The 25,187-nt window shown below is 36.8% G+C and overlaps 1 long non-coding RNA gene across 2 annotated transcripts in view; it reads right to left on the bottom strand.

Annotated features, from left to right (window-relative positions):
* Positions 1-25,187, bottom strand: part of LOC144301805 (uncharacterized) — a 54,051-nt gene that overhangs the window by 17,189 nt on the left and 11,675 nt on the right. For both annotated transcript variants that reach the window (XR_013368696.1, XR_013368695.1), the window contains exon 2: positions 312-444. This is a non-coding gene — a long non-coding RNA (uncharacterized LOC144301805). The remainder of the gene's footprint in view (positions 1-311; positions 445-25,187) is intronic.

Genomic DNA, 25,187 nt, shown 5'->3' with positions numbered 1-25,187 from the left:
AGAAAGAGAAAGAAAGAAAGAAGAAAGAAAGAAAGAAAGAAAGAAGAAAGAAAGAGAAAGAAAGAAAGAAAGAAAGAAAGAAAGAAAGAAAGAAAGAAAGAAAGAAAAAGACCATAATATAAGTTACTGTCTCTTATTTTCAGAATCAAAAATAATATTAAACAGTATAAACATGTAAAATTTCCCCAGGAAACAAAGTTTGATTTGTCCACATAGAAAAAAAAAATACAATTAAATAATACATTAAAATCATTCCATTTAACAAGACTGATTTCATACTTTTTAGTTTATACTATATGTAAAGACTTTACCTAAGATTTTATCAGAAATGTGTGGATATCTGATGTGTAGAACATCTCTTCATGTTAAACATTTCCGATACCAAAGAGCCTAAGAGATTCCAGATTTTGCAAACTTTCTCTGTGGTCTTGAGTTCCAGGATGTCTATAAGATATGGCGAATACAAAATATCATGAAAATCACTTTTTAAAATTAAAATGGGCTTATAAAGTCTCCACAACCAATATGTGAACAATTTGAAAGCAGAGAAGTCAGAATCAATGATACATTTAAATTTCCCTCAGATCCAATGTAATTTAATTGAAATTAATCATAAAGTCTTTCCAGAAGAGTGATAAAGAATTCTCATGCCAAATAGGAAGAAACATCTGAGAGAGACATGTAAAGGAAAACCCCATGATCTAAAATTAAAATTTAAAAACAACCCTGCTGGCTCTCTTGCATAAATCAACCGTGATTGTCCCACAATAATTAGGGCATTCACCTTGTGCTTCTTTCCAGTCTTGCTAATGAGTCTATCCACTTCCTATCATCTGTTTCCCGTTTACGTCCCTAGCCATCACATCTATATATCTGACCTGACCCTTAGATGTGCATGTCAGATCTGTGGTCATAAAATACCTTCCCCATGGCTGAAGTAATCCTGCCTATGTAGGGAAGAAACTCACAATTTGGGTTCATGTAAAATAATCCCTAGTGTGCAAAGCTATTTGGCTCAATATCTCTGTAATCCACAAGAACAAATTAACAAAAACGACAGAGCAAGCAGTTGACAAGGCCCTCCTTACATGTTACAGCTCTTATTCCAAAATTTTTTAAGAAAACACTACTTTGTACAAGGCATTGTTTCAGCCAATGAAAGTAAGAGAGTGAGATGTTTTCTCTGAGCTAATAGGAAACTGACCCAGAAGTGAACTATAGCAAGAAGCTTGATTTGGCACTTAGGAAAGAAACCTCTGACCACTAAGCCAGAATCCATCTTTTCACTGCTGGACTTAAAAAATAAGGATCGTAAGAATTACACAGGTGCTGCTGGTGGGCTAATTATAGGTGCCAAGTCAAATGAGTCTTTTCTGGCATCAAGTCAGTTCAACTTTATGACACTTTGACTCTGTTATAAAAATACATCCATCCATTAGCCAGAATGTTATGCAAAATGTGCAACTTGGTACTGTACGCAGCTTAATTTGTCTGACGTTTACCAGTTAACTTAGCACCTTTCCAGATTAGGTAGCAATAATATTGTCCAGAGATCCACAGATAAATCTGCCTTTAATAAAACTGCCACCAAACCAAATGAGAGTTTCTCAACCTCAGCACCACTGACATTTATAGACCAGATAATTCTTTGCTGTGAGGGGCTCTAGTGTGGATTAGGGGTGTTTAGCAACATTCCTGGGCTCTACTCAATAGATGCCAGTAGCATGCCCCCAGTTATGGCAATCAAAATTGATCCCAGATATTACCAAGTGTCTGGGGGGGGGGGTGTGCTATCACTCATGTAGCACAACTACTAGATGGTTGACAATTACTCATCTAGCACAAGCATGTTACACGAGATGTCTGCAAAATTTCTGGGGCCCACTCCAAAATAACTATGTGGGCCACTTGTTCAAAAATTTTAAGAATCTCAAACCAAGCATGAGTCTTTCTAAGCATGCAGCTCCTCGTGACTACACAAGTCATAAGTTCACAATGTTGGCCCTGATGTTCTGAGTCCACCCCATTCTTCAACATCACAATGCTAGCAGCACACATTTGTATAGTTTATAGCTTATAGTAGCCAAGCTCACAGCTGTTGACACCCCACATCCTTCCCCCACATACTATATTGTAGTGACTTTCACCACCACCTCAATTCCAAACCATTTATCCACAATTTATCTGGTTTACCTTCTTCCCAGGTTTTCATCTCTACCCTGCTTTCTGATTTCTTCACTTACATGGTCACTGGAACATAACAAGAGCCTCTTACTTAATAGCTAGTTCTTCAATTAAGACTCTGCCACAGACACTCCACTCATTACCAAACAGTTGGGCTGTCTTGGGCAACTTCCCCTCCCCACTTCCTGTCACCTCTCACCTCCCACAAAAGGCTTACATGCATCTCTACATTTCTACCACAGCCTTGCTTCAGAAGACTCCAAAACAATTCATCCCCATCAGCCTAATGAACACAATTCCATTAAGGTAACTTGTTCATTTTGACCAAAAACCACCATTTACTGAGCTTTTTCTACTGTGGTAAACTTTACTGCTTGAAGTGATATTACATCAGCATTTTGCAGACAGAGAAATCAAGGTTCTGAAAGATTTAAAATAAAATCTAAAGCTTGCCCGAAATTACACAGTAAAACTTAGGATTTTGAAGATAATGAACTCTAAAATCTTTAACCATTGCCTCTCCTCCTCCTAACTTTTCTGCCCACAGTGGTGTGAATTTTTTTATTATGATTCCTTCCTATTTCATCCATTAGCTGTGAAGATGCATTTCAAACACAAAGGAACACAATTAGAACATTCTTAGCATGGTATTTGTGAATGAGTATTCAACAGGAAGGAAATATTGTGACAGGCGAGTCTGACATTGATGGTCTAATAGATTATCCTTTCTCAAAATAGAAAACAAAACAAAAAAGAAATCCCAAGATGGGCTTTCGTGAAGATAGAAGCCTTCTTTCACACACACATAAACACACAAATGTATTTGCTTTTATTCCACAATTGATTAGCATTAATAGTCTGTTTCCAAGTATGTTATAATGAACTCACCTAGGAATATAAAAGTAATTTTAGCAGTAAAAGATATTTGATTACATGAGTAATCAAAATTCCTAAGATACTATTTCCCATTTATTTGATTTTAAAATTTTTCTTCCTATATTTTCACTCTCAAATCTTGAACTCTTCTTAGCAACTTTTACCTCAAAATTCTTTTACACTGTCCAATGAGACATTTTCCCTTTTGGGATATATGCATATTAGCTTTCAGCTAAAATTTATGATTCCCCTGTTTCTATGTCAATGGTGTTTTAGAAGTCCATTCAGCTGAAATAAATTTCTATATGCTGGGCTCCTATGCCACCAGTCACTTATGGTAAATGCCAACCACTAAATTTAGCCATTGTAAAACAATCCCACAAGAAGAGAAGGGAAAATGTAGAATAATGTAATAATGAACATCTTTGTATTTTTTCCATGTATTGAATCTGCCACAACCATCTGTAGGTCACAGGCCCTGCACGGGAAAAACACTACATGGTCCAAGAATGTGTGAGAAAGTAAAACCATTCAGCAGCCAACGTCAGAAGAGTCATTTGTTTCCTGCATATGGCCATTCCAAAGTATTGAGCACTTGGAGAAAGTCTAAGAGGGATAGAAATTCTTTTGTCAACTGAAACTCCTAAAATGTGAGGAGTCTAGGGGCATTTGATGGAAAGAAGTCAGCTCATCGATCTCTTCACTAGGACAAAATGCATAGTTATATGTACAAAAATTAAATATGGGAGACAGCTGACCACAATATAAGATGATTTTTGGATAAATGATTATAAATTATGAAAATGCAGTCATATGTGTATCATCTTTCATATGGTTAAGAATCATGAAAAAGAAAACAAAAGCTAAAATAAAGTGATGAAAAGCTACTGATTATCTTTTTAAGGACTCAAACAGAGTTTGAATACAGAGGAAAAAGTCAATACCACTTTCGTAGTAGATATGTTAAGCCAGTCAGTCACTTTTCCTGTGAATTTCATCTACTTCTATTTTCCAGAAATTGTTAACGTCTCCTTCTGAACCAACTTTCCACTTCTTCAGCATATTCACTTCATCTTAGGTTGCATAGCTCTACTACTCTAAAAAGGTCATAAAAATAAAAGATCTCTCTCTCCTTCCCTCTTCGTACAGTGAAATTTCTACAAAGGGTATTTGAATTATTATTTTTTTAACTCTCATTTTCTCCTTAACCAACTGAAATCTGGCTTTTGGTTCGATTTCTTATGTATCAAATTCCTTCTCAGGTCATAACTTTTTTGTTTGACCTTTAAATTTCTAATCAATGGTCAATCACAAAAGCGTTAGCAGCAGTTTCCTCAAGTTAAAACCCTGGCTCTGATACTTATTTTCTATGCAATCTTAGATGATTATTTAACTCCTTGGAGCCTCAATTAAGAGGTGGTAATAGTAAACTACTAGGGTGTTATGAAGGTTCAGTGAGAAAATGTGAGCAAGATAAAATTGCAATAATTATTGATGGTGTTGTTAATATTATTATAATAAATATATTACTAATAACCATTACTGTTGAGACTTCCTTGCTTCTCAGTTTCTAGGATAATAAATCATCCTGTTTTGTTTCCTGCTTCTCTGGTTGTTTCTTCATTGTCTCCTTTGTCGCCTCTCCCCTCTGCTCACTCTTGAAATATTGGGTTGTGCCAGGACTCTCACCTGGAGCATCTTCTATGTCCATACTTTCCCTGGCCTCATGTACTTCCTAAATGCTGTTGACTTTCACAATATGCCAGCCCCAGTCTTTCTTCTGAGATTCTGGATCTACATATTTCACAGAATAAGGGAATCTCCACCTCAGTGTCCATAGACTCCTTAAACTCAACACAGACAAGACTGAGCATATCCTCCTATCCCCTCACCCCAGAGAAGGGTATGCATCATCTTTAGTTGCTATTATAGAGAATGGAAGTCTTATTTCTCTGATCCAGTTACCCCAAATAGAAATATGGTATGGAAGAGGAAGAGTCATCCAGGACTCCTTTCTCTCCTGAAAGCCCTAAATTAATATACCTATCTCAGCCACTCGTTTCTCCTTTTGACATACTCAGCCCTCCTCTTAGTCCTGCTGCCTTAGGTCAGCTTTCCATCAACTTTACCCAGATGACTAGAAGTACCCTCACCTGTCTCCTTGTCTCTGGTCCAATTCCCATCCAATATCCCTCCCTTTTACTGCCAGGATTACTTTTCTAAAACCCAAATGAGATCACATAATTTACATTTTAAAAAGGTTTAGATGTCTTCACATCCACACAAGATGTTGTAAAAATGAAAGCCATTTCTGGCCTGGGCCCTATTAATCTGTCCTCCCTTATTTCTTCTCACCTTCCCAGGTCAAAGATGATCTCATCTGTGAAACTGATTATTAATCTTCATAGCTCCAAACTGCTCCTACGCCCCATATCTTCCAGGTAAAATTAAAATGGCTAAGAGGCTTCAGAATCTTGGCTGTCAGACTTTTCAGATATTTGTCCTTAAATGTTACTTAATCTCTCTATATCTTCTCATTTGTAAAATTGTTATAATAACAACATCTATCTATGTAAAGGTTCTGGTACCAATTCCAAAATGTGATTCTTGGCTTATCAGCTGGCTGTTCTATAATTCAACTCTGCTCTGACACTATACTTGGGGATAGCATCAGATCCCACAAAGTAAGCGTTCATTCCTATAAGAACTGCCAGTAATAAAGCCAGTGCTTCTGACCAACCAGCTACAAATCAGAGGTTCGCAGAACCCCCTCTCCAGGTTTGATTAGTTTGCTAGAATGGCTTACAAAACTTAAAAGAAACACTTTATTTACTACATTACCAATTTATTATAAAAGGATGTAACTCAGGAATAACCAGATGGAAGAGATGCATAATACCAGGTATGGGGGAGGTATATGAATCTTCCATGCTCTCTTCAGGCACAACATTCTCTCTGAATCTCCATGTTTTCCCCAATCCATAAGCTATCTGAACCCTGTCCTTATGGGTATCTAGGAAGGCTTCATTATATAGGCATCATTGATTAAATCATTGGTCATTGGCTATTGATTAAACCTCTAACTCCTCTCTCCTTTGCAGAGATCAAGGGGGTAGGACTGAACAGTCCAACTTCTAATCACATGGTCGTTCCTCTGTCAACCAGCTCCCATCCTTAGATACTTCCCAAAAGTCACTCCATTAGCATAATGAAAGACAGCTTTATTGCTGTCCTCATTTGAGACATTCCAAGGGTTTTGGGAACTCTGTGCCAAAACCTGCATTGAAGACCAAATATCGGGATCCCTGGGTGGCTCAGCAGTTTAGCACCTGCCTTCAGCCCAGGACGTGATCCTAGAGTCCCGGGATCAAGTCCCACATCGGGCCCCCTGCGTGGAGCCTGCTTCTCCCTCTGCCTGTGTCTCTCCCTCTCTCTCTCTCTCTCTCTGTGTCTCTCATGAATGAATAAATAAGTAAAATCCTTAAAAATAAATAAATAAATAAATAAATAAATAAATAAATAAAATCATTAAAAAAATAAGTGAAGACCAAATATCTATTTATTATTTTAAGTTACAATATCACAATCTCATAGTGTCCTTCCTAGATAAAAGCAGTATAATTTATGTAAAAATAATTAGCACAGTGTGCAGCACTCAATGAGAATTCATCAAATAAATGTTAATTGTGATAATTATCATAATGCTTTTTTTTTTTTTAGTCTCTCCAACTTTATTATAGGACATGTGGGGAGGAGAGGAGAGTGCAGACAGATGGCAAGAGGGGGCTGGCGGCCCTCCCCCACCATGAGCTTCAAGGCACAGTGGGGGTCAGGAAAAGGTATGAGATGAAGATCAGAAAGCCAAAGCAATCAGTGCCTTTCGTGAGACAAAGACTGCTCACTGTGGGGTGGGCCCTCCTGGACCTGTACGAGGGGAAGAGCCTGCTGGGTGGCAAAGCAGAGTCTCTGCTGACTCTGTGTGGCTCATGGGACTGGCTGTGGCCACCCATGCCTGGAAGCACAGAGACAGACCTAGGTGCCCTCCCTCTGGTAAGGGGAGTGGAAGCACAGCCTCCCAGAAGGACACGAACTTGGTTGAGCTTGCTGGCTCGTGCCTCATTTAGTCTGGTCATGCATCTTCCCACTAGAAGATTATTTATGTATCCTCTGCAAGTAGCACACTGTCTGGCACATAATAGTGACTTCAATATTTGTTGAATATATGAGTGAATGGATATATAAATCAATACATGAATTAACAAATTCTGGATTGACAAGTAGAAATCAAATGTTTGTTAGGTGTCCAATAAGTCTTCCACAGACTTCATCATTGACTATTAAGACTTATTTGAGCTCTAGTGTTTACCCAGTTCTCCTTCCTCTCTGACATAAACCAAGAACATAAAAATGAATAATAAAAAAAAAGGTGACCACGATCCTTCTCTCACGTAGGAATATGGTGATAGAATGAGGATGTAATGAAGACCCACCAAATGTCAAGGATCTTACTCTGAAAATCTGTATTAGTCACGGTTCTCCTAAGAAAGAGCTCTCTGTATATGTTTTTATATATTTTTATTGCATTATTGATTTATTTTAAGAAGTTTATTTCTTAATGATTTAAGTAATTGGCTCATGCCATTTTGAAGGTTGTTAAGTCCAAAATCTGCATGGTAGGCTGGCAAGCTTGAGACCCAGGAAAAAACTTACGTCGTGCTTGAAGTCTGAAGGCGGTCTCCTGTCAGACACTCAAGGACTATGTTAGGAGGACTTTATTGCCCTCTTGTTACAGATTAGAACATTTAAATGGAGAGCAATCACAAAGCCACTTAGCAGTTGAGCTGGAATTCAGTCCCTCATCTCCCTGATTACCAAACCCAGTCACTGTCCATTAAACCACACAGCAATTCTCTAGTGATTTCCAAAGTCCCCTGAAGAAAAATATAAGCAAATAACTTTACAAAAGTAAAGAGACTGTGAGCTTTCTTCTTTTCTTGTTATTGTTTTTGTTGTTCCGAAAGGAATGACCATAAAGTGCAAACTATTTCTGGCATGCTAACTCCTCCATGGGACTTCAGAAAACAAGGAAAAGCAAAGGGAATTTTATTTTCTCTGAAAGCAGATGGAAGATGTGAAATGAATATCTCTGTGGTTTTGACTTACAAGATATAAAAAAAGTAAATAAAATAGAATTCTGACCAAGAAAGTCCTCAGTTTTGCTCATCTGTCCCCTGAGGTATCTTTTAGCTTAAGATCCCGAAGAAATCTGTTCTTGATCTCCAAAAAAGGTCCAAGAGAATAATATATTAATCCTTTGGGACCTGCAAATTTTAGTATCTCAGTTACAAATCATGGTCCCTTAGTGATAGATATTAGAGATAAGGCAAATCCATTGGCAGAAAAAGTTGAGGAGCACAGGTCACAAAGATCTCTGCTTGAATATTTTGCCCAAGGCTAGCCTTGGTTCTATTTTCCAATCTTTAACAAATTATGCACTTTATTTGCACCAACCTTCTATAATGACTTTAAACCACATTGGGCAAAATGCAGTTTAATCATATTCCCTCAATCTCCCTTTTAGCTAAGTCTAATATTTCTGTCTCCACCAGAGCTTCTATATGATTCAGAAGTGGTGATATAGCAGAATGTTGTGACTTATCTCTTACATAGAATTATTCACCTATCCCTAAGACATTATTGTCTCTTTTTTTAAATTCAAGTACAATTAATATACAGAGTTATATTAATTTACTGTATATTCACTGTCCACAAGTGAACAATATAATGATTCAACAATTTTGTGCATTACTCAGTACTCATCGTGGTAAGTGCATTCTTAATCCTTTTTACCTATTTCACCCTTCCTCCCATCCACCTCCCATCTGGCAACCAATCTGTTTGTTCTCTATATTTAAGAGTCTGTTTTTTGTTGTTGTTGTTGTTGTTGTTCTCTTTTTTTCTTTGTTTTGTTCCACATGTGAGTAAAATCGTATGATTTTATGATCGTATGATCGTAAAATTGTCTTTCTCTTACTGAATTATTTCACTTAACATTATATCCTCTAGGTCCATCCCTGTTGTTGCAAATGGATGTTCTTTTCTATTTCTTTTTTTTTCCTTTCTATTTTCTTTATATATTTTGTATCCCTGATAGCTGAGGGTTTAATTCTTCCAACCAGGTGATGTTCTTTCAAAAGTCACTCACATCTTTGTTGATTTGGAGGAAGGACTGTGTAAGATTTAATCAGTAAGGTATACACTAGAATTCAGGCTACTGAAGCTAATAGAAAACCAGAAATAACTGCCTATATTAATTCTTAGTCTTTCTATTAAAGAAGAGCCAATATGTAACCCCCAATTATGCCACTTTGGCATATTGATTATTTTGAGTTGAAGGCAATCAAAACCTAGCTGACTTAAAAACTTTTACCACTCCCTTAACTACCTAAAAGAATTTAGATAGGGAGCCTGGCTCAAAGAGAGAACTATTACCAGAGATAACTTTTATCTGAATGGCCTATCTATATGGCAGACAAATGTCTAATTACCAAACATCTGCTCTTCTTTTTTTTTTTTTTTTTTTTGTGGATTACCCTCCTCCCCTTTGAAGCCCCAGGATCCTATTCCATTTCTAAGTTCAGGATGGCTTATAAACCTCAATTAGGATTGGTCCTTGGGTCTCATATTCTTATGGGGCTCCCATACATGCATAAGCAAATTTGTTTTTCTGTTGCTTATCTGTCTTATATCAATTTACCAGCCAAAGAATCTAGAAGAGTAAAGAAAATAATTTTCCTCCCCTACACTAGCAAAATCTTCTTTCCTGGTATTAATGAGTTTTGCAGTTAGAGTTGCTTCTCAGCCACTCAGCATCTGATGAAGACTACAGATTCCAAAATAACTGAAACAAGCATTAAGGTGCAGAAGAGAATAATAAAAACACACAGCAAGCACTGAGCTGCACTTACGAACTTGCAGCCACAATCTGGAAGTTTGTGCTAAAAGTTGGAAACTGGGAGGATATTGACCTAAGCTCCTTTCCTATTTACAGGAAACTAAAGTAACCATATTTACATTGTAGCTGAGAGTAGGAAAACAGAGAGAAAGGGCTACTTGGTAGATGAGTAGACAGGTGCTATATCACTATTGAAATAAAGAGTTAAACATTTCATCAGAGTGAGGTTATTTGTTTGGTTAACCAGTTTTGAATACCTGTCACAGTGAACAGAATGCTTATGCCACTTCATCGTCATGGTGTCAGTGGTCTGTCACCAAATTGCATAATGAAATAGCAAGACCAGAAGGGAGGCAATTACACTGATCTTGATCAGTGTGATGGTAATATTTACTCCTAAATGCATGCTCCTCAGTTTCCCTTTCTGAGTATTGGATAAATATGAATGGATGGATAGATAGAGAGAGAAAGAGAGAGAGAGAGAGAGAGATATTTGAATGTATATTGTCATTCAAAACATTACCACATGAAGCTGCATATATTTTTATGACAATGTCTGCTCACTACACACTAGGTATTCTTTTTGGGGAATTGCCCCCCAAGCAAATTTGTTAGCCATAAATCATGCTTTCTATTGACAAGATAGAAAGATTTATTTGGTAGTTTTTGATCAAATAAATAAATAAATGTCCAAATTAATTATCAATTTAGCTTATCAAGTATCAGTTCAGCTAAATATTAAAGGAAATGCAAATCCTTTCTTGAAATACAAAATATCTGCTGACTGAGATTGTTTAATAGTGATGTGAAAGGTGATGCTAAAATGGAAATTCATATACTTATTAGTATTTTAGCAATGGCAGAAGTATCAATTAAATACACATAACACCCCTCAAAATAATTATTCTGAAAAAAATCATCACTTGTTTAGAGTAATCATTACAGTCCTGGGATTAAAAGTGCACGTAGAACCTTGAGCAAATTATTTTATATCTTATGCTTTAATTTATTCATCAGTGTAGTGAAAATAATTATTCTTACATCTTGTTATATCTCATGAGACTATTGAATGAGGAAATATCGTGGAGTATGACAATGCTTCACATCTACAAAGCATTCAGGAATGCTCCTCATTCCTTGGAAATAGGTGCCTTGCAGCAATCATACTTCACATAGACCATGCACCAAAATTTGTACAAATTACAAAATCTGTGCTAGTTCATGTAAGATACATTCAGTTATTGAAAATGTATTTAAAAAATTGAACACGATGTTTTGGATCCCATCAGCCAAAGGTTTAGGAATTGAATCATGGCTCTCTCTAAAATCTGAGGATGGAGCTTTCTATCACTAACCAAAAGTTGGGACCTTTGATCTGGCCTGCACTAGCACATGCTATGACTTGAACTTAGTCTATAGATTTTGACTGATCTAATTGTGTCTCAATGATTTAACTATGCAGTGTCCCTGCTCATATGCACACATACGTGATGAAGTAATCAAGTTTATTTATGCACATTGTCATTTTTTAATCCTAAGAATTATAGAAGACTGATTATGAGAAATAAATTAACTGATATTTTCTAGAGGCATGCATATTAAGCTCCTTCAATGGATATTTTTTTTTATATTTACATCCATGATGGTTAATTTTATGTGTCAACGTGACTAGGTCACAGGGTGCTAGGATGTTTGGTTAAATATTATTTCTGGGTTTGTCTGTGATGCTGTTTCTGGATGAGATTAGCATTTAAATTAATAGACTAAGTTAAATGAATTGCGCTCCCTAATGTGGGTAGAGTAACCATCCAATGCTTTGAGAGTCTAAATAGAACAAGCAGGTGGAGGAATGGAAAATTCGCTTTCTACCTGACTGGCTAAGCTGGAATAGCAGGTCTTCTCCTGCCCTCAAACTGGGATATATACCATCAGGGCTTCTGGTTCTCAAGTCTACAGATTTGGACTAGAACTACACTACCAGCTTTCTTGAATTTCCAACGTGCAGATGGCAGATTATGGAACTTCTCAGCCTCCATAATCATGTGAGCCAACTCCTTATAAAATGCATATATCTTTTATAAATCTCATATTATGTTTATTTTATATTAAATCTAATAAATATATGCTTTATAAGATTTCTCTGGGGAACTGTGATTATTACAAGATTCTATATCCCTGAAGAGCATGTTAAAAAGCTAAGCTTTAGACATTTTCACTTGACTTTCTTCCTGTGAAAAGGGAAGATTTACCTTGTCCACATTCATCCACCCCATAAGCCCAACACACACATACACATAAACCAGTCTGTCCATCAATCCATGATAGTTATACTGTTAATTTGTTTAGAACAATAATCGGTGTTATTGATCCTAAGCTCAGCAATGTAGACAAGTTATTTTTTTCCTTCTTGCAAAACATTTATCTTTCTCTGAAGTTTATATTTGCTTTGCTTTGTTTTTTATTTAGTTTACTATCCTCTTATCTTTTATTTATTTCCAGATGCTGTGCCAAGCACATAAATCTCTTCTTGGTGTGGTACATTTAAACACACTAAGTATCCTAAAAATGTAATCTTAAAAAAAAAAATCTTTCTCGGTTCATTCTGATGTGCTCAAAAATAGAAAGCAGTTGATCAGGCCTACTGCAAAGCCACAGTTTTTAGACTTCTTTCCCACCTTCCTGGGAATTCCTGTTGCCTCCTTCTTGTGCTGAATCTTATGGCTTCTTGTTTCTTGGTTTCCTCCCTGAGTTCAGCAGAAACACCTCTTGAAAACGTTGCATGGTTATGAAAGATAATTTAAGTTCTTGCATATGTTAAATTATCTTATTCCTAACCTCACACTGGATATTTGTCTAAGGTATTACAGATGTTTGGTTTTAGATAATTTTTTGTAAAACATTTTGGAAGTATTTCTCTGGTGTCTTCTGTTTTCCTACATTCTCCTTAAAAATTTGATGACATTCTGGTTGTCATCCCTTGCATAAAACTTTCTTTCTGGAAGCCTCTAGATTTTCTTTACCTCAACTGTTCTAAAATTTCACAATTATGCTTCTTGGTCTGGGTCTATTTTCACTCACTTAGCAAGATCTTTTAAATTAGAAAACGGCTGTTCCTTAAAGTTAAATATATTTTAAATATATCTGTCTTTGATAATTTCCTTCTCTCTCTTTTTTCAATTTTCTTATTATGAAACTCCTCTTTTTGGGATGTTGGAAGTCTTAAATTAATCATCTAATTTTTATCTTTTTTATCCTATTTTGTATCTCTGTCTTTTTGCTCTGATTTCTAGGTTTCTTCAATGTCATCTTCCAACTCTTCAACTGAATTTTTCATTTCCATCAATATATTTTTAACTTCCAAGGGTTCTTTTATATTTTCTGAAATGCTTCAAGTTCTTGCTCTGTGCTTTGATCATCCCTGTTAGAAGACCAACCATATTCAATTCTTACATATTACTCATTTTTATTTTTCTCTATCATTTCCTTTTTTTAATTGTATTGCTGTTATCTTCTACATCTTTCTATTTGTCTTTGTGGGTTTATTGTTTTTCAAATAATGTATTTGCCCGCCATTTCTTTAAGGGTTTGAAGAGATCTCTAGGTCAATTTTTGCATTCATCCCTCCAAATTTAACCAACACAAATAACACTTGCCTCAGAAGTTTTTCTCCAGCTCTCATATTTTAGAATTCAAATTCAGATTTATCTCCAACACAAATAAACCGAAAGCAACACATAGACCTCTGGTTCCTCCATGGGCAACTCGGTCCCCACTACCTAGCTGAGTGCATAATCCAGTTTCCTTTATCTTTTCTCCTTCAGTTTGTATCCCAGTCAAAAATCTAGACCTGCTCTCGAGTCTTCTTTCAAAAACATGTCTCCGTTTGCAAATGCTCTAATTTTTTTTTTTTTTTTTTTTTTTTTTTTTTTTTTACTTATTTGAGAGAGATCGAACAAGGGGAGGGGCAGAAGGAGAGGGAGAAAAACATACTCCACTGAGCAGGGAGCCAGACATGACCCTAAGTCATGACCTGAGCCAAAATCAAGTCAGACACTTAACCAACTGAGACACCCAGGCACCCCTGCAAATATTTCTTGATTACCTGTATGCCAGTTCTGTCTAATAGATGCTTTAAAGTGAGCCACAAACACAAACCACATACCTAATCAAGTCTTCTAGAAGCTACATTAAAAGAAAGTAAAAATAACACATGAAATTAATTTTAGCAATAAATTTTATTTAACTTAATGTACCCAAAATGTTATTTTAACATTTAATCAATATAAAATGATTAATGAGACATTTTACACTTTTTTTCATACTAAATATTTAGAATTTCATGTGTATTTTACATTTATAGTGCCTTTCAACATAGACTAACAACATTTCATGTTTTATATGACTAGTGGGTACCACCCATATTGGACACCACAGTTCTAGGCACTTGCCATACAAAATCTAATAAGTATGGTACCAGCCCCCAAATAGCTTATGGCCAAGTAAGTCAGACACACAAGTTTAAAAAAAAAGGGGAGGGTGGGGAAGGAGAGCACTGTATGATAACTGCAGTGATAGAAATTTATCCATTGAACAAACAAACAAAAAATGATCCTTAAAAAAGGGTGCAGTTCCAGGAAAGCATTCTTGAGAAAAGGCTGCTTAGTTGATATACTTAAAAGTAAGTTCATATTATCAAAGAGTACTTGCAGGACATAATGCTGGAGAGTTAATCAATGACAGATTTTGCCAGCATTGCAAGCTAGCTTAACAGTTTGAATTTTAACTTGAAATTATAGGGAACAAACAAATACTTTTAAACTTGGAAATATTGTGACCAAATTTATGTTTGTAAAAATATTCAAGTTGTAATGGTAGCTAATAGATGGGAAAAGAGCCAGATTGGAAGCAATAGATGAGATAAGAGTCTTGGGCTGTTAGCCAGGCACAAGATGGCATGAGACTGAGCCAACAACAGTAGTTGTTGGAGGAGAGGAAGGTAGAAAAGGTTGGAAACTCTTGAACAGGCTAGACTCACAACTTTGTGGCTGTTTAGGTGGTATGAAGGGAGAGAAGCAAAAGGAAGTGAGTGGGAGACATTATTATGACTTCATTTCTAACGTTGGGAGTGGGGAAGATGGCTTCATACATTGAAATATGAATGACAGGAGCAAGAGCAATGGTTTGAGGTTAACAATAATATACCGCTTTCAGGATATGATTTTCTGTTGGAAAACCCATTAAAAACACCCATTCAGTGGCTACATGTGGGTTCGGAGCTCAGCAGAAATATGGAAAGATAGGTAAGACAGTATAGACACATACAAGAATTTTCAGTGACTTAAAATAAGCTAGGATCTCAGACACAATGTGGATGTTTTTAAAAGAATGAAAAGTGGAATGAAGAGAGAGGACACTATATAAGCCTTTTTAATGCAAACACTAAACATATATGTGCAACAAGATAAAAATGAAACACTTTACCAAAGACTTGCGTGTATATTTTACTTGGCAAGACATTCAATTTTCCATGCTGACAATATAGTAGATAAGTTTCTTAAATAAACTCAAGAGACAGCCAAAGCACTATTATTAAATTTTCTCAAAAGATGATTTAAAAGCTATTTGTACAGTTCACCAACATGTGTTCAAAGCGAGATCATATAGCTGAAGGAGGGAAAGGTTTGTGTGCACCAGTCACCTTGGGTGAAGTTTGTGTCCCTCTGTGCTGTGTTTACTTTTAACAACTTGACGCTAAATGAGAGGGTTTCTTCCTCCTGACAATAAATCCATGGTGTCTTTTCCAGCACCGTCCTCCAACTCTCTGAAGCTAACTACCTCGAGTTAGCCTTAGACTCCACAGATTGAAGGGTTCAGTCCACAGGACTGCCCCCCCACTTCAGCAGCCAAGTGCAAGGCCCACAACTCCCATACTTCAGGCTTACATTTTCTAAATTGAGGGTCCCAAGATGCTTTCCTCAGGCCCAACAGTGCAAAAACAGCTCACAGAACTCAAGGAAGCACTTTCTTTACCATTGTAGTAGTCTGCCCCTTAACCACAGTTTTGATTTTCACAGTTTCAGTTACCTGAGGTCAACAGCATTCCAGAAGCAGGTGATCCTTCTTCTGATGTCTAGTCTAGAAGGTCAATAGCAGCCTAACAAGCTATGTCACAAGGCCTGTGTCATTCACCTCACTTTATCTCATCAGGAAGCCATGTTATCATCTCACATCAAGAAGGGTGAGTGTAGTACAATAAGATATTTTGAGAGAGAGAGTGACCACATTCACATAGCTTTTGTTTCAGTACATTGTTATAATTGTTCTATTTTATTGTATTGTCAGTTACTGTTACTAATCTCTTACAGTGCCTAATTTATAAATTAAATTTTATGCATAGTCATGAATGTATAGGAAAAAACATAGTATATATAGGGCTCAAGACTCTATGGTTTAAGGAATCCACTGGGGATCCTGGAATGTACACCCAATGAATAAGGGGAGCACTATTATACTGGCTTTTTTTTTTTTTTTTTTTTTATACTGGCTTATTTTAAAGGATACAGCTCAAGGGTAGCCAAATGGAAGAGATGCATAGGGCAGGGTATAGGTGAAAGGGCTTAGAGCTCCAATGTCCTCTCCAGGCACACCATCCCTCAGCGTCCGGATATGTTCACCAACTTAGAAGCTCTCCAAACTGTCTGAGGTGTTAGGAGAGTTTCATTACATAGGTATGATTAATAAAATTATTGGCCATTGGTGATTGAACTCAATATCCAACCCCTCTCCCCTCCCTGGAAGTTGTGTGATAGGGCTAAAATATTCAACGTTCTAATCACATGGTTGGTTCCTTGGGCAATGATCCTGAAGCTATGCAATGAGATGACCAAGAGTCATCAGGTATGGATGAAAGGTACTTATTAAGAATAACAGTTAGATGCGCCCCTCCCCACTATCAATCAGGAAAGGCGTAGTGTTTTAGAAGCTCTGTATGAGAAACCAAAGGGCAAACAAATATTTCTTATCACCATTCCCCTAATCAAGCTCTCTCTAGAGCATTCTTCAGCATTTTGTTACCTTATAAAGCTCAACACCTTGATATGCTCCCTCCAGAGGAAACAATAATAGATTTGAAAGCATTTAGAATAGTTTGCAATCCTGGATTATGTGAGACATTTAAGCATCACTTTCATTGCTTTAATTATGTAATTAAAGATAAAGCAATAGCCATAGTAATAAACATAAAATGAACACATACCATGTGTGTAGGGCCTGCAGGTGCCATGTAAGTACCTCTCACAGTTAAGATTGCTTAAACCTCACCGGCAAGCCAATAACATAGGGGCTATTTTTATGCCTGTGTGCAGTTCTTTTGCTGCTTGCTCTCGGATCCTGTCTTCCCCCTCCTGCTCTGCTCTGTTGGGCAAGGAGAGAGGCATTTCCCAGGCACTGCTTCATTGGTTTCTGGCTGGGTTCAACCAGTGGGAGGCACTGTGAGATCAGAGGATGGAAGGAAAGTGAAGCCAAGATATTTCTCCCTGGAGTCTTAGGCTGCTGCAACCGCCTTTCAAAAAGCAGCTCTTGTGGGATACAACCAGCAGCACCTTCCCTGGACTGGTTCCCCATCTGCCCAGGATCTGAGACAATCCAGAGACTAGCACAGCAGAAAGTCACCAACACCCCAGGGATGGAAGGGCAACAGGAGAAGGTGGCATTCCCAAACATCAGGGTGTGAAAGAGGACCCAATTATTGCCTGAACTACCTCCATTTTGACTTAAGTGTGTTTCTTCTAACTGATTAAATTCTTCTTTCCAGCTTATCTCTTAACTCAGGCAAAAATCCCTGTGGGAAAAGGGTTTCTTGAAGGCAACCCAAACTAACCCCTCCAGCAACAACTGCCCTGATCTGTGAGGCCCCGTGTGATTGACCCCAAGACAATCACTGACCTGACCTTTACTGCCCAGATGCACGTACACCCCCTGCCTTTGTTTTACACTTTACTTAGATGAACCTAGAAATATTTTCAATACTTGAGAGATAGATTTGGGGACAGTAGTCTGCTATCTTCCTCATGTTGATCTTACTGAAATAAATTGCTTCCCTCCTTTCACCACCAGTGATCTCTCTGCCTTTGGGTTTTGTCGGTGGTAAGTAGCTGAACCTGGTCTGTTAGGGATGCCCAAAGCCAGGTGCTCTTGGACCCTTTGGGTTCCAGTTACAAATATTTCTGCTTTCCTAACCGAACAGTGATATATATGTAACATATGACTTCTATGCTGTCTTACTATTCAAGAGAAGGGAGACTAGTGCTTAGGGAATTTGAGAGCCTAAAACTAGTAAGTTCTCATCGTTAGAAAGTAATTGAACCAGGGTTTGATCTTAAGTTAACGGGCGCAGGGTTCTATACTCTTAGCAATATACTGAAGTGAACTGAGCCACTCGAAACTATACTGCAGGTAAGGACAAATTATTTTCCTCTATTCTTCTACTCCTATAATAAAAAGACAGATTAACAGGAGAAAAACAAACAAAAAAAATTGAATATCAGTATCCCTCTTGTACATAAGGGAGATTTGCAAAAAAGCTGAGTAACTTCTTGAAATGGCCCAAGCCACCACCTTAAATAGCATCTTCAGCTTTAAGACAAAAGAAGAGGTTGGGGAGAAGGTCCCATTATGGGAGATTCCCAGTAAAACATAGTAAACAAGGGTAAAGTTGTTATAAAGATGTAAATCATGGCCTTCTCCATTGATAAGAGTTTCTAGAGATTTAGAGCCCATCCTTCTCTTCCTGGTACAAAGAATGAGGCAACCTTCTACATGGAGATTTTTCTTATAAATGTAAATGTCCTTTACAAAAGGGTAACTTCTACTCTGTTCTCAGAGCTTCTTTTATGTCTGCAGTTTCTTAAAAATAACCAGCTCAGGATAATCTTTATGCCAAAGAGGTGTATTTTGGGGTGGCATATTTTGCTCCTATGCAATGCTAATTGAACTTAAGTGGTTTAACAGAATACACTAAAGTGATGGTCACACTCCACATTCATATGTCACTTCTTATATGTCAGACGTTGTTCCAAGCCCTTTATATGTATAGATTTACTTAATCCTCATTACCGCCTTGTGAGGTAAGTACTATTATTAACCTCTTTTTTGCTATTTTTATTTTTTTTAAGCAGTTAAGAACGGACATTGCATTTCAATAGTGCTTTCAAGTTCAAAAAAGTACTTTCATGCATATTTTCTCTCTCTCTTCTGACTGGTTATAATATAACCCTTCAATGGGCATTAATCATGTGCCCTATATTAGTTTTCCATTGCTGCTGTAACAAATGGCCACAAATTTAGCAGCTTGACATAACACACATTTATTATCCTCTGGTTGTGTAAGTCAGATATCTGACTTGGGCCTCCCTGGACTAAAATCAAGCTGTTGGCAGGACTGCATTCCTCCTGGAGGCCCTTGTACAGAACCTATATCTCCTTGTCTTTTCTAGCATCTAAAGTAGAAAGTTCATGTCCCCTTTCCTCCATCTTCAAAGCCAGCAGCAGCAGGTCAAAATCCTCTCACACTGCTTCACTTTGACTCCTCTTCAGCCTCCCTTTTTCTTTCTTTTTTTTTTTTTTAAGATTTTATTTATTTATTTATTTGAGAGAGAAACAAAGAGATCACAAATAGGAGGAAGGGCAGAGGCAGTGGCAAACTTCCCACCAAGCAGGGAGCCAGACATGGGACTTGATCCAGATTCCAGGACTCAGGGATCATGACCTGAGTGGAAGGCAGATGCTTAGCCGACTGAGCCACACAGGCATCCCTCCTTTTTTCACTTCTAAGGGCCTTTGTGATTATATTGGTCCCTTCTGGAAAATCCAGGATAATCTCTCTATTTTAAGATCAGGTGATTACATCCTTAATTCCATCTGCAATCTTAATTTTCCTTTGTCAATAATATATTCACAGATTTCAGAGATCTTGACTTGGACATTTGGGAGGAAAGGAGGCATTATTTTGCCTACCATGTGTCTTATATCTTTTTATGATAAGCTGATTATTTCCCTGCTAGATTCTGAGCTCTTCATGAGCGCATCTTATACTCCCCTGCTTTCTTTATAATCCCTTGCATAAAATAGGCAATCAATAAAAGTGAAGTATCTGATTCCTTTATTGATGCTGGTCAATTTATAGGTTCTAATAAAGAACTTGTTCTGTCCTGTGTGATAAGAAACTGCAACATGATACATAGAAAACTCGGTGTAAGCTGTGCTTCTTTTATTTGTTCTATACAGATCAATAAATGTAGGCGGGGGGTGTGGGTGACTAGGTGGTGGGCACTGAGGTGGGCACTTGATGGGATGAGCACTGGGTTGACAAATTGAACACCAATAAAAAATAAATTTATTAAAAAAATGTATGTAGACTATAAACTGGTGAGCACCTTGAGCTATTGCTGAAGTATATCAGGAAGAATGTTAGCATCGGCCCATAAAATGAGAGAAATGAAGAAAAGAGCCCCAAAGTGATGCCAAGCTATAGATGACAATGCAAAATGGCAGCAGCTTCCACATGACCTGAGTTGCATCCCAGTCTGAAAGAATTTTAGTAACACATTTTCTGAGATTTCTTTCCTTGCATGCACTCAAAAATTGGGCCTTCTCATCTCTCAGCCCCACAGCTGAGATGTCAAACAATCTGGTTTAGCTCTTTCAGATACAAACACGTTGTGAAAGATTTTAGGACAAGAGTTCATTTGAGGTATAACTCAATAGTTTGTAGTTGAGGAATCTATATTTCCATATCTCTCGTATGCAGTATAATGCATACAATAGGCTTGTCACTCTGAGGAAGAATTAGAAAATCGAATATGACAGCAGAGGATTATCTAAACCTTGTGGGGAAGAAAGAGAAAGGAAGTGAAAGAAACAAAGGAAGCTGGATTTTAGATTCACAAAGTTAACAGGCAAACCAAAGGCCTGCTGGGAAACTCTTAGAACTTTCATGCCTAAGTTATAAGAGCATGGAATTAGCCTAGAAATGGCAACGTGTAAGGTAAGAGGGAGTAAATGGGGTGAAAACTAGCTACCTCCATTCTGCCCCCAGAACTGTGGTTTATGCCAGGCTGAAGAAGAGAGTTCACCATACTTGGCTTCCTTGTTGCCTCATGGGATGTGATCCCAGGGGAAGCCTAAGAGCATTCATCATCTTGGAATCACACGCTAGTGAAATTGGAAAGATTTTAGCCACCTGGTGGCTCCATATTACAGATGAGAAGCTCTAGAAAGCTTATGTTGCCAACATTTACATAGCCTGTTCATGACACTTGCAGGCAAAATACCCAGCGTCCTTAACTTTAGTGCTTCTTTGGGTACTTTCTATTCTGAAATAGATTTCAAGTATGTAAAAAACTGCCAACATCTCAAATGACTTTATTTGTAAAATAGTCTCTGGAAACACCACTCCAAGTTTTAAGAATGTACCTGGTAAAAGGGAAATGGCCAAAATACAACATCCTCTGGGATAAGAGGAACATGAATACAATACCAGGACAAAGTGTTGCCTTAAATGCAAAGAACACACTTAAACTAGTGACTATCCCTCCTTGCTGTAGTGTCTATAGATTTGGTTTTGTCTTATGGGCTGATCTATCCTCTGTTAGTTCTAAAATTAAGAGCAAAAGAATCACTGCCTTTTAAACAAATAGGAACAAAGAGGATCAATCATTACAAAAGACAGCCTATTTTCTTATTGGCAAATGTGTTCTGTAACTTTTGCCACCGTATCTCAGGCACTTTATCCGATCCCAGGCTCCATGGACCTTGATTGCTGCTAAGTTGCCCCAAGAATAGAATTTCCTTCATGTCAATCCAACTGTACTTGGCTCCTGTTCCTGGCATTGGTTCTTGGCCATGAAATTGGACCTTCCTCAAGGTATCAGATGTTGAGAATAGAATCTGACACCTTTGCATTAGCATTTATCCAAACTCTTGGGTCCCAAGAGAGTAAATGACATCATTTTTCTTCTCCTGAAGAAGATTTGACATCTGATCACTGGTATAGGAGGGTGGAGGTGGAGATTTCTGTTTCCCACATACATTTCAGAACTGGCACCTATAAAACATTGTATTTAATTGAGTTTTGGTTGGTCTTGGACAGTACATGGCACAGCAAAATGAGACCATTTGTCTGGTTAAGGTGAAAATCCCAGGCATAAGTTTATAATTTTGACTTCTGGGAAATATATTAGCCATTTTCCCTTAAGTCACCTAATTGCTGCCACCTATATAAGTAATAGTATTATAATAAGTGACCCACATCCACTAGAAAAATAAACCTTCTGAGGTTGGCAAAATGGAAGGCTATAAGGAGCTGTGCTCCTTGGTGATATGGTTTAACTTTCAAAACAATAGTAGGTCTACACCTCTGGACCTATTTTTAGGTGGATAATAATTATCCTTTTACTTTTATCCACTGCCATTATTACTTGGCTTTACCTACAGCTGAAAATATTCTTCATCTACAGAGTATAATTAATAAATGTAATGTAAGTTTTGGATTTTATATTTATAAATAATTATTTTGTATTTAAAATTTGACATATATTATTCTTATTTTCTGGTATATATATATAAGCAATAATTTCTATTATACTAAGTAATAATTTCTCTTTTCTATTTTTTAAATAACTTAAATCAGTCTTCATATCCTTGATAAAATATTAAAATATGAATATATAATATATAATAAAATATTAAAATATTTTGGTGAAAAAGACATTAATATGATGGATTTATAGCTAAAAGTGTAGTGATTAGTGACTTATTTACTTCTTTATGGTGTTTTCAGACCTACAAGACAGATCTTTCCTTTTCACCATTCAACTAAGTTCATAGAACTGTCTACTATATTTCATTTTTCTGATCTCTCATGTAAGATTTTCAAAGCTCTATTTTACCTCTAAGTAAACTAGTAGGCATTCCAGAAAGATAGAACAAAGACATGGAGAAAATTATTGAAGAAATAATTCAAGAATTCATTCAGAATTGGAGGATGCAAGTCTTCAGTCTTAAAAGTCCTACTCAATGCCCAGTAAAAGAAATTTTAAAAATCCACACTGAATCGCACCAGGATAAAATTGTATAATATTAGAAGTTAAAATGAAATTTCTAATATTTTACCTCGTCGGGGTATGGGTCACCAGCAGTGGAAGAGCAGTTAGAAGACAATGAGATAATGCCTTGGAAATGGAAGGGAAACTCATTGATAAGCAATGTATGGAATTATGACTACTCACAAATCATCTGATTTCCTTCTTTTTCCAGGCATGTTGTAGGATTGCACTTTTCCCTTTAATATTTGATGGGGTGTTGGCACTTGCTTTGATCAATGAAATATGAATGAAATATTACTTCTGGGTGGAAAGTGTATACCCAGTAATAAAATTATTGGATCGTATGGTAGTTCTATTTTTAACATTTTGAGGAACCCCCATACTGTTTTCCACAGTTGCTGCACCAGTTTACATTCCTACCAACAGTGCAAGAGGGTTCTTTTTCTCTACATCCTCACCAATACGTGTTGTTTCTTGTGTTTTTTTATTTTAACCATTCTGACAAGTACAAGGTGATATCTCACTGTGGCTTTGATTTGCATGTCTATGATGAGGAGTGATGTTGAGTGTCTTTTCATGCATCTGTTGGCCATCTGTATATCTTCTGTGGAGAAGTGTCTGTTCACATCTTGTGCCCATTTTTACTTGGATTATTTGTGGGGGCAGGGAGTTGTATAAATTCTTTATATATTTTGGATACCAAACCTTTATCAGATAAATTATTTGTAAATATCTTCTCTCATTCAATCAGTTGTCTTAGTTTTATTGGTTGTTTTCTTTGCTGTGCAGAAGCTTTTTATTTTGACATAGCTCCAATAGTTTGTTTTTGTTTCCTTTGCCTCAGGAGACATATCTAGAAAAATGTTACTATGGCCTATGTCAGAAAAGTTCCTGTCTGTGCTTTTTTTCTGGAATTCTTATGGTTTCAGGTCTCACATTTAAGTCCTTAATCCATTTTGAGTTTATTTTTGTGTATGGTGTAAGAAAGTGGTTAAGTTTTATTATTTTGCATGTAGCTATCCAATTTTCCCAATGCTGTTTGTTGAAGAGACTATTTTTTCCCATTGAATATGCTTTTGAAGATACTTTCCTCCTTTGCTGAAGATTAATTGGCTATAATATTATGGGTTTATTTCTGGGCTCTCTATTCTGTTCTGTTGATCTATGTGTTTATTTTTCTGCCAATACTCTGGTATACTAGGACTCCCAGTTCTCCATAGCTTTTTCAACCAAACCTACTTATAAAATCTATTCACCAACTCAAAACATTTGGACCTTCCACACCAGGGGTATGGGAAGTTGATTGGTTTTGGTTGCTAGATAGATTGTAAATGTTAATGATCTTGAGAGTATAAAAGAAAAGATTTGGTCAATGGAATATGGTAGCAGGAAGAAGAGAGACAAGATACAGTAAAGAATAGGATAAATAGTACTCTTAGCTTAAATTGAGATGTAGAAAGCTAGTGGAAAAAAATAAATTAAAGCTAATAGTAGGAATGCCTGGGTGGCTCAGTGGTTGAGTGTCTGCCTTTGGCTCAGGCCATGATCTTGGGGTCCTGAGATCAAGTCCTGAATCAGGCTCCCCAAAGGGAGCCTGCTTCTCCCTCTGTCTATGTCTCTGCCTCTCTCTTTAGGTCTCTCATGAATAAATAAATAAAATCTTTTTTAAAAATTGAAAAAAAATTTAAAAAGAAAGCTTATAGTAGCTACAAAGCTGACTACTTGAGGAACAAAAATAATAATAAAGGTATCAACATCCAAGTGCAAGACAAGTAAAGATTTTGAACTAAATCATAGTCTTTCATACTGAGAAGCCAATAGGTTTTATCTGGAAAATGGAGAGATCAAATAAGAGATACATAATGACAAAAATTACACTGGAAAATAAAAATACAAACCATTGAAAAGATTTTCTTTATCTTGTGAGGCTGCTGATTGGTTGGAAGGAGGCCATTGCTTTTATTCATAATCTTCTGTGTTATTGGATGACTAAACATGCATATGTATGAATTTGATAAAGCATAACTATTTTTTTGATAAAGCATAACTTTTAAAAAACAGGCATCAAT

The sequence above is a fragment of the Canis aureus genome, chromosome 30, assembly GCF_053574225.1.
Source record: "Canis aureus isolate CA01 chromosome 30, VMU_Caureus_v.1.0, whole genome shotgun sequence".
NCBI classification, from domain to species: Eukaryota; Metazoa; Chordata; class Mammalia; order Carnivora; family Canidae; genus Canis; species Canis aureus.
Note: the sequence above shows the minus strand (reverse complement) of the source record. Positions and strands in the feature narration are given on the sequence as shown.